General features: G+C 38.5%; 1 long non-coding RNA gene across 1 annotated transcript in view; it reads right to left on the bottom strand.

Annotated features, from left to right (window-relative positions):
• Nucleotides 1–6,400, bottom strand: part of LOC107561473 (uncharacterized) — a 13,019-nt gene extending 6,619 nt beyond the window's left edge. Inside the window, exon 1 of the long non-coding RNA XR_001605857.1 lies at nt 6,390–6,400. This is a non-coding gene — a long non-coding RNA (uncharacterized lncRNA). The remainder of the gene's footprint in view (nt 1–6,389) is intronic.
• Between the last annotated feature and the right edge of the window lie 3,918 nt (nt 6,401–10,318).

The following is a 10,318-nucleotide window of genomic DNA, read 5'->3' as shown; positions in this document are numbered from 1 at the left end:
ATCAGAGCGGATGGGGGGTGGTAGACGATCCTTTTCAAATCTGCAGTAAAACACATTCAGATCGTCAGCCAGTTGTTGATTCTCCGCAAGCTGTGGGGGTGGTGTCTTGTACATGGTGATGTTCCACAGACCAGTCCATACTGACGCTGGATCGTTTGCTGAAAGCTCAGCTTTTCTGAGTAGTTTTTTTAGCCACTCTGATCTCCTTTGTTAGTCTGTTCCTGGCCTGGTTATACAAGATTTAATTCCCACTTCTGTAAGCATCCTCTTTGGCGTGACAAAGCTGTTTGAGTTTCCCAGTAAACCACGGTTTATCATTATTAAATGATAAGAATGTCCTGGTAGGAATGCACATATCTTCACAGAAACTGATATATGAAGTTACAGTCTCTGTGAGCTCGTCCAGATCGGTGGCAGCAGCTTCAAAGACGCTCCAATCAGTGAGGTCAAAACAAGCTTGTAAATCCTGCTCTGCTTCATTAGTCCATATTTTTACAGTCCTTAATACAGGTTTAGCTGATTTCAGTTTCTGCCTGTAGGTCGGTATTAGATGAACTAAACAGTGATCAGAGAGCCCCAAAGCTGCTCGTGGGACAGAGTGATATGCATTCTTTATTGTGGTGTAACAGTGATCCAATATATTACTGTCTCTGGTGGGACTTAGAAAAGTCCTTGTTGGTGCGGGTGAGGAGAAGAAGTTCATCCGTTTTGTTAGGAAGGGAACGGACATTCGCGAGATGAATGCTTGGGAGTGCAGTCCGAATGCCGCGTGCGCGGAGCTTCACCAGGGCGCCGGCACGTTTCCCCCTTCTGCGTCTGCACGCGCGTTTGAACAACACCACTCTACCTCCGACTAGAATGTCCAACAAAACGTCCGAATAATCAAAAACCGGAAAAATATTGTCTGGGGTGTGCTGCTTAATGTTAAGGAGTTTGTCTCTGGTAAAACATATAGAAGAAGAATGACAAAACACAGAACAAACAAACAAAAACAATAGAAGAATCACGGAGCTCAGCGTCCTGGCTGCCATTTGCGGCGCCATCAGTGTCTATATCCACATATTGTAGGTTTTGATGATTTGACAAGTTTATACAATTCTTCCTGTCCTATAACAGAGAATGAGTGGAATTGTTCCTCAGGGGATCTATAGTGCATCTGATGCGATACTGTGGCTGACGGCTGCATGGTTATAATTTTATCTCTAATAGTATCAATCTTTGAAGTGAAAAAGTTCAAAAAGTCATTACTGATGTGCTGTTGGGAAGGGTCTGTGTTTGTTGATGCTTTATTTTTCAAGCCACGTTATTGAATAAATGCCTGGGGTTGTGTTTGTTCTCTTCTAAGAGAGACAAAAAGTAATTAGATCTAACAGTTTTAAGAGCTCTACAATAAGTAGAAGTACTTTCCCGCCATACAATACGAAATACCTCTAGTTTTGTTTTCTTCCAGCTGTGCTCCATTTTCCTGGTTGCTCTCTTTAAGGCGCGAGTGTGCTCATTATACCACATGGATATTAAAATCACCAACAATTAAGATGTTATCTGCAGCCAGGACTAACTCGGATAGAAAATCAGCAAATTTTTTTATAAAGTCTGTATGGTGCCCTGGTGGCCTGTATACAGTAGCCAGTACAAACGTCACAGGGGATTTATCATTTACACTTGTTTCTCTGGGTAATGTTATTTGAATCACCATTACTTCAGACGAATTATACTTAAAACCAGAGCTCTGAGAAATACTAAAAATATTATTATAAATTGTAGCAACACCTCCCCCTTTACCTTTCGGATGCGGCTCATGTTTATGCAGGAATTAATAGGTAGTTCTACATTAACACTGAACTTAATTCTATGAACTAATATGCAAGCAATTTTAACTAAGCAGTAAGTAATAGCAAATTTAGGATAAAGGTAATTCCTTTTAGGTATTCAATAATTGCTAAATAAAAATATATTTTTCTAACTCTATTTGCTAACTATGACCAATTAATAAAGAGTAACCAATTATTCATCACAACAGTAACAAGTCTAAAAAGTACACTGTTGTATTTTTTATTCTTAACATGGTCATAAAATTTCTTTTTTAGAAGCTTGCACCTGAAATGGGTTCTTTGCAGAAAGTAATTTATGAATATTATATCCCCCCAAATACAAGTTTACCCTTCAGTAAATACTCAAGCGTTACCTTTTCAGCCCACAGGAACCACCAGTGTTCTGGACCTGAGCTCATTTTTTACTTTAAAATAATGGTCCAGATCACTAGTAGTTCCTGTGGGCTGACAAGGACACGCTTGAGTATTAGTGAGGGGTTAAGTTGTTTAACTTGTTAACATGTTCCCTTTAAATTAATGATCCAGATCACTAGTGGTTCCTGCGGGCTGACAAGGAAAATCTTGAATAATTAGTGAGGAGTTGATATCAATTTAATAAGTTTTTAGACTTGTTAATGTTGTGATAAGTAATTAATTGGTTATTCTTTATTAATTGGTCATTGCTATCAAGTAGTTCTCAATGATTATATATTTATTTAGTAATTATTGAATACCTAATAAGGAACTACCTTTGTCATAAATTTCCTATTACTTACTGCTTAGTTAATCTTGCGTCCATATTAGTTAGTAGTATAAAGTTCAGTGTTAATGTAGTTCTACCTATTACTTCCTGTATAGTTACTTGTTAATTACCATAATTACCATTATTCTAAAGCAGGGATGGGCAACTATGATAATGACGAGGGCCAGAAATTTTTGTCTTTTAAACCAAGGGGTCAGTTTACTAATTCACACTCACACATTTTATATCACCTTCCTCAATATCTTATTGTAAAATTAGTTCAATGTGTGTGTGTGTTTAAAGGATTTTAACTATAAAACTGCAATTATGATCATTTAAATGGTCAACTTCATCCACAAGCAAATGCAGGTCCTAGCTTACAGAACATTTTCAGCATAACCTGAAATAAAGTGCTTAACAAAAATGTTACCAAAATCCACATATTACTATTAAAGATTTCCCTTATTGAATATAAGAATATAATCATTCAGTGCTAAAAATCCATAGCATGCTACCCCCAAACACATGCATTTACCTTTCAGTTCAGAGAATATTCACAGTCCACACTATCAAAAAGACATCTCAATGAGAAACTTGTGGCCTGTCCTGTTGGTGCACAATTGATTCAATGTCAATCTCAAAGTTTGTACCGACAACTTGCAGTAGCTGAAATAGTGTCATCTGTAAGCCTGTTTCTCTCTTTTGATTTGATGTGCTTCATTGTTGAGAAACTACTTTCACAGATGTAAGTGCTGCACAACATCTCTGAGGAGGTGAAAACAGGACTCGGGTAGTCGTTTCCAAAATTCAAGCCCCCTCTCATTATGCCTTGCCTGAAAGAAGGGGTCGGACTGAAGCTCTCAGAGTTCTAGCTGCATCTCTCCAGGCTGCTCACTGACAGCTGCGCTCAGAGGGACCTCGACAAGGTCTATGCGAGGCTGCATGTCGTGGAAGTCCTGAAAGCGAATTTTGAATTGCTCTCGAAGACTTTCAATTACTCGGGAGCGTCTTTGCGCATCTCCTCGCAGGCAGGGAAGTCTGTCAAATTTACCAGAACAGACGAAAATCCGTTGTGAAAAAGATTACGTTTGTGTTGGAAAGCATTCATATGCGCATAGAGGTCTGAAACAGTTTGAGCCCGTCCTTGTAGCTGTGTGTTCAGATTGTTCAGATGTGTGGTCATATCTGTGAGGAAGGCCATGTCGCAAAGAAATTCTGGATCGCGTAGTTTGCAGCAGTAATCGCTCATGTCCGACTTAACATTGTCCTCCAGAAACAAAGGGATTTCATTGCGCAGCGCAATGAATCTTTCCAGACACTTGCCATGGCTCATCCATCTGATGTCAGTATGCATCAGTAAATCCCCATAAGCAGAACTAACTTAATCCAAAAAGGCAGTAAACTTCCTGTGATTGAGTGCCCTGTTTCCACCTCGAATAAGATTAGTGACCTTCGTCACTACATTCATGACATGGCCGAAGTCCAGAGTCTTTGCACACAGGGCCTCCTGTAGCAAATAATATTTTTTTACTGATCACATAACATAACACTTTATTTTATGTATGTTACAATTAAATAAAAATAAGCCTACTAACCTGATGTATTATACAGTGCAGTACTGGACAGTTAATGCCACTCTTCTGAAGAAGTCCAGCGAATCCTGATTTTTTTCCCTTGCATTGCTGGTGCTCCATCAGTAACAACAGCAGAGAGTTTAGCAAAGCACCCATATTCGTGTACCGTATTCTCATCAGCTTTGAAAATATCCTCTCCCTTTGTGGTGCCATGTAATGAAGCTATGTTTAACAGCTCCTCTTGAATATCAAAGTTCCCTTTCAAGGGAACTTCGAACTGCGTCCTCTAGGGGTCGCTATGGGGAACCTAGAGGACGCAGTGTCTCGTTCCCTACTCAGGGATCCATGGTTACATACGTAACCTGAGACGTTCCCTTTCAAGGGAATTTCGAACTGCATCCTCTAGGTTCCCCATAGCGACCCCTAGAGGACGTAGTGTCTCGTAACCCGAGACGTTCTCTGTGATCGTTCTTGCAAAGATCAGGAGCTGACTGACATCACTCACATCCGTGCTTTCATCCAGCACGAGAGAAAAGTATCTGCAATTGTTGATTGTTTTTCAGCTTTTCTTGGATTTGACATTGGATTTCAGAAATTCGACGTGTTACTATTCGGCGTGACAAAGATACAGATTCAAAGTTCTTGGCCATTTTCTCATCTACAAATGCTCAATCGCGCATTGCTTTACAATTTCGCCCTCTGATAACGACTTTTTCGCTTTTGCAAGCACAAGTGAAACAGCATAAGAAGCCTTTACTGATGATTCTTGCACAGTCATGCATTTTGCAAAAAGGTTTTGCTGACGATGTAATTTACCTTTTAAGTCTGAGATGAGAGCAGTTCTGGCATCACCTGTGTATTTTTCATACTTCTCTTTGTGAGCAGTGGTGTAATCGATTAAAATTAAAATATTTCATTACCGATTTTGTTTCCAGACATAAGCACATCGGTGCCCCCTTAAACTCAGTAAAAAGATAATCTGTTTCCCATTTTGACTGGAAAACACAATTTTCGTAGTAAATTTCATTTCTTTTTGCAAATTTTCGTGATCGTTGAAATGAACACGCTCATCCTACTACTACGCTGTAATTACGGTGATGATAACAGTGATCTGAGGGAACTATACACCTCTACTGGTTTGGGTTATAATTAACATCCTTCCTAGTCACTTCTCAAATGTATCAAAATTGACGAGACTATAGTATGGTTGTCACGGTCCAGGTGTGTGGAGGCAGGCAGGATGACAAGGATATTTAATGTAGTGACAACAAGGCAGAGACAGACACACACACTCGGGGTAACATTCACAATAACCGACAAACTAGAACACAAGAGACAGGAACAGATATAGGGCAGTTAACGAGGGACAGACAGGTGAGCACAATGAGTTGATTAACTAATAATTGAACGGGCTAAACCAACAACAGGGGAAGAAACCACAACAAACAGTCCACAGGGGTGTTACAATGGTCCAGCGGGCTGTATTTGAAGATGCTGCAGGCTGCCAGTTGCCCATCCCTGTTCTAAAGTGTTACCGATATTTTTGATGAAATCGAAGAGCTTTCTGATGCAGATTTCTGATGATACGTCAGCAACACCACATGCATGCGTCGTGGTACTCTCGTGAATGGTGGCAGCTAAACGCTGCCAAGGAAGAGAATTGTTGTTTAAAGTCGTTATTTTTGCTTTCTTTGCACACAAAAAGTATTCTCACAGCTTCATAAAATTACGGTTGAGCCACTGATCACTGTCACATGGACTGTTTTAACGATGTCCTTATAGTTTCGGGGCCTGGGAAAGTTTCAGTTGCATTGCTGTGTATGCAGGGTCAGAAAGCTTTCGGATTTCACAAAAAATATCTTAATTTGTGTTCCAAGGATGAACAAAGGTCTAAGGGTTTTGAACAACACGAGGGTGAGTAATTAATGACAGAATTTTCATATTTGGGTGAACTATGCCTTTAACATAATGAAATCATGTCACAAGCACCATGAGGTTTGGTGATTTGACAAGTCGTCATATTTTATTTGAGCTCTGTATACTTAAGCTGATCAATGATTTGATTTGAGAGCAAATAATCACTATAAAATAGCTTGAGGATTTAAAGGGTCAGACGACAAAACTGCAGAACTCGCTTATAATAAACAGAATATTATTGCTGCTTAGTGTGGCAACGAATTTAACCATTATAGTTAGTTATCGTTATTATAGTTATCTTTCTTGTTATGAATGAGCCTTAACACACTATGTTGAGGAAAGAACCTTTTTCTTATCAGGAACCTGAAGTTGTTGATGGGACCAAAGGGTGTTCAGATCAGCGTATTTGTTCTATAGGCATCATCTTTTATTGAGGAAAAGTGAAGCAAAGACATTATAAAAACTTACAGATATTCAACTACATGGCATTATACAAAGATAAAATGATCTCTTATGAAATTTGAGCAACTTAAAAAGGTTTTTCAGGCTGTAAAACCTTTGCTAAGTTTGAATGTATACACAATTTGATTTATGTTTAGCTGATTTCCAGTTTCTCCAATAGTATTCGTTTTGTGGTTTGTCGAAGTAATAATAAAAAATCTTTCAAGAGGCCCACAGCTCAAGATTAATCATCCTGCTCTGATTAATTACCTAATTTCCTATAGGAAGGATTGCTCTCTGCTGTTTTGCTGTTTCTGTGCTCAGTCAACTTTTTTTCTGGGCTCTCAATGCAACAGCAGTGAAATTCAGCAGCACTTTAGACTTTATTTTCAGTAGAAAGTCACCATCATCATAGAAAACATCCCGTTATAGTTTAAGTGCGATGTTATGATGTCTTCATCATAACTGTATTTAACATAATCACTGATGAACTCATGTAACAGTGGTGTCATTTACATTTCACTAGGCTGTAATTTCCATCCATTAATGCTCAGTTTAAAAAACTTTGTTGAAAGAGTCAAAAATCATCGCAAATGTCACAAAGAGGTTTTTCCCCCCAGAATCTCGCACAGGTCATATTTGGCTATACTGGAGTGTATGGTTAGATTATGTTTTGCGTTATAGTCTTTTAATAATTTTCGCTGTATTTTCACAAGCTCCCCATTACTGCCATCCAGTATGCTGTTTGTTTGGCTAAACCATTTTCAAATCCCCCTTCATATGTTTTCTAATAGACTCATCCTCCTCTTTAAAACAAAGCCAAACCCGCTAATCATGCGATCAGGCCAGTGCTCTGAGCCATGCATGCCTTTGCACATGGCAGGGCAAATTAGAGTGTCTCCAGCAGTCTCTAATTCTGGATCTCTAATTCAGCAGCAGCAGGCCTTCATCTGTCCCCTGAATTACAGCTCAACGCTTCCCGCTGTGCACCCCGTTCGGCCCGGCCCTGTGGCGCTCACACAAAGAGACTGCAGCTCGGAGAACAACACAGAACGAGCATGCAGACCACATGAGATCAATGAGACACAACCTATGGTAAACACCTTTGAATTAACCATGTGGCATTTGAGGCAAAATGGGTAATTCACATCACGGCAGTGTAACCCGTAGGTCAGGCATGGTTTAAAGTTTAGCCTTACTATATTTAGGGACAAATAAAATCAGTTCCTTTGATTTTGTTGAATGTCCCGTTTTACTTGGAAAAATGTCACATTATTAAATATAAGACAATATATTAGAGATTTTCTGACATTTGTTCCTGTCTGGCTGTAAACTCCATCCTGTTATGGGTCTTCTCTTTGGAGATGTTCCTCAGCGAATATGAAAACCCCAGATGTGAATCTCAGGTTAGAGCGCCCTGAGCCATGGAGCCATGACTCACTGAACTGTTAATAAGCACTTGCAATTTTGTTTCTACTTATTGTGAGAAGTAGCGTGTGTGTGTGTGTGTGTGTGTGTGTGCTGGGTTGCATCAGGAAAGGCATCTGGGCCAAATGCTGTGCTGATAATGCTGCTGTGGCAACCCCTAAGAGAGAAGGAGAGAGCTAAGACAAAGAGAGCTAAACAACATGCTAACATCAAAATATAGGGTGTGTAGAGTTGTTGCTTATGTGCTTGCTTTATTTTTTGGGGGGGTTAACACAATACAAAATGTTATGTAACATGGCTCAAACATTTTACAATTCTGTTTAAACAAAATTAAAGTATCAATAGGCTTCCCGTAGGAAAGATAAATCAAAAGTGAGATCTCTTTAACATCTCAAATATTTATCCTAGACAGAAATGAGTTTACTTTAAGATCAAATGGAGATTTTTACTTAAGTCTCCTACTTTTCAAACTTGTCTCCTGAGACAAAAACTCTAACACTCTCATATTTGTCTCCTTTAAAGTTTTAGAAGAGACCTCATCATCAGCACACAGTGCTCAGATTTTTCTCCTACACTAATGACTCGGGAACTCTCACATTAGTCTCCTTTGTCTCATTTGTCTCTCAACAACTTTACAGTGTGTGCAAATGTCAAATGTCTCAATATGAGCTCAAACATTTTTACCATATAATATGTATTAATAATCAAATTAAGTCAATTAATAATCAAGACGGAGTCATAAGCCATTTATTTGCCTTTCAGTAAAGAAAAGCTCCAGGGTTACTTTTTTCGGTAACACTTTATTTTGATGGTCCCTTTTGAACATTCTGTTGACAATAAGTAATGTTGCACCTGTCTACTAACGCTCATCAGAGTATTAGTAGACTATTTGCTTAATATCTGCTAACTCTTTATTGTCATGGTCTCCCAACAGACATTCTGACTATAAGTAACTTTGCAAATACGTTTTCACTTTATTTTGATGTTTATTTCTCACTTTAACACATTCTGTTGACTATAAGTAGTGTTGCACCTACATGTCTATTAACTCTCATTAGAGTATTAGTAGAGTATTAGTAGACTAGAATAAGTTGACGTACTTGCAAAGTTACTTTATTTAGTACTTTATTTAGAGCCGTTCAAGTACTTTAATGTACTTTAAAAAGTACTTTATTTAGAACCTTTCAAGTACTTGACTTGGTGCACACTTTGTAAAGTTGTTGAGATATTTTATAAAGCTTTAAAGGAGACAAATATGAGACCCCCAGAGTCTTTAGCGTAAGAGAAACCTGAGCACAATGTGTGATGTTATTGAGATCTCTTCAAAACTTTTGAGGATACAAAAGTGGGAGATCCAGTGTCTCTAGCTAAGGAGAAAAATCAGAACACAATTTGTGATGTTACTGAGATCTTGTTTGAAACACTGGAAGAGACCAATATGAGACCACCAGAATCTTTAGTTTAGGAGAAAAATCTGAGCACAGTGTGGGATGTTGTTGAGATCTTGTTTGAAACATTGGCGGAGACAAATGTGAGAGTTCCAGAGTCTCTAGCTAAGGAGAAAAATCTGAGCACAGTGTGTGATGATGATGAGATATCTTCTAAAACTTTAAAGGAGACAAATGTGAGAGTGTTAGATTTTTTGTCTCAGGAGACAACTTTGAGAAGCAGGAGACTCAAGCAAAAATCTCCATCTTAACCTAATTTCTGTCTAGGAAAAATATTTGAGATGTTAAAGAGAACTCACTTTTGATTTTTCTTTCATCTGGGAAGTCTCCATTTGATGTAAAAGTAACCTCATGTCTGTCTAGCAGAAACATTTGGGATGTTAAAGAGATAAGCAGGAGACTCAAGCAAAAATCTCCATCTTAACCTTTTTTCTGTCTAGGACAAATATTTGAGATGTTAAAGATAACTCACATTTTATTTTTCTTTCCTCTGGGAAGTCTCCTTTATATGAAAGTGACCTCATGTCTGTCTAGCAGAAACATTTGGGATGTTAAAGAGATCTCTTTTTATTTTATTTTTTCTCCCCTCTGGTTAGCGTCAATTGTCATATTTGAAGTTGTTTTGTGTAGACAGTGTTTTATTGCACAATAATTTAACAGAGCATGCATGCAAAAATGGGCTATACAAGACAAACTTTTTAATGCTAAAAAAAAAAACACACACACAAAAAAACACTGGTACACTAGCAGACCCGGCTCCACAATCAAATCATTGAGGGTGCTTCTTAAATTAGTGATGGTGCTCTCTCTCTCTCTCTCTCTCTCTCTCTCCATATATATATTTATGTATTAGCCGTCCATTGCTATGGCGCAAAGAGCACTCCCTTATAATCACTCATCTTAGTTCATCGCGACCCCACAAAGTTACATTATAATCAATGAAGATCTCAATGCTGC

This window comes from Sinocyclocheilus grahami, unplaced genomic scaffold (assembly GCF_001515645.1).
Source record: "Sinocyclocheilus grahami isolate Dianchi unplaced genomic scaffold, SAMN03320097.WGS_v1.1 scaffold774.1, whole genome shotgun sequence".
Classification (NCBI taxonomy): domain Eukaryota; kingdom Metazoa; phylum Chordata; class Actinopteri; order Cypriniformes; family Cyprinidae; genus Sinocyclocheilus; species Sinocyclocheilus grahami.
This window is presented reverse-complemented; position numbering and strand designations above follow the sequence as displayed.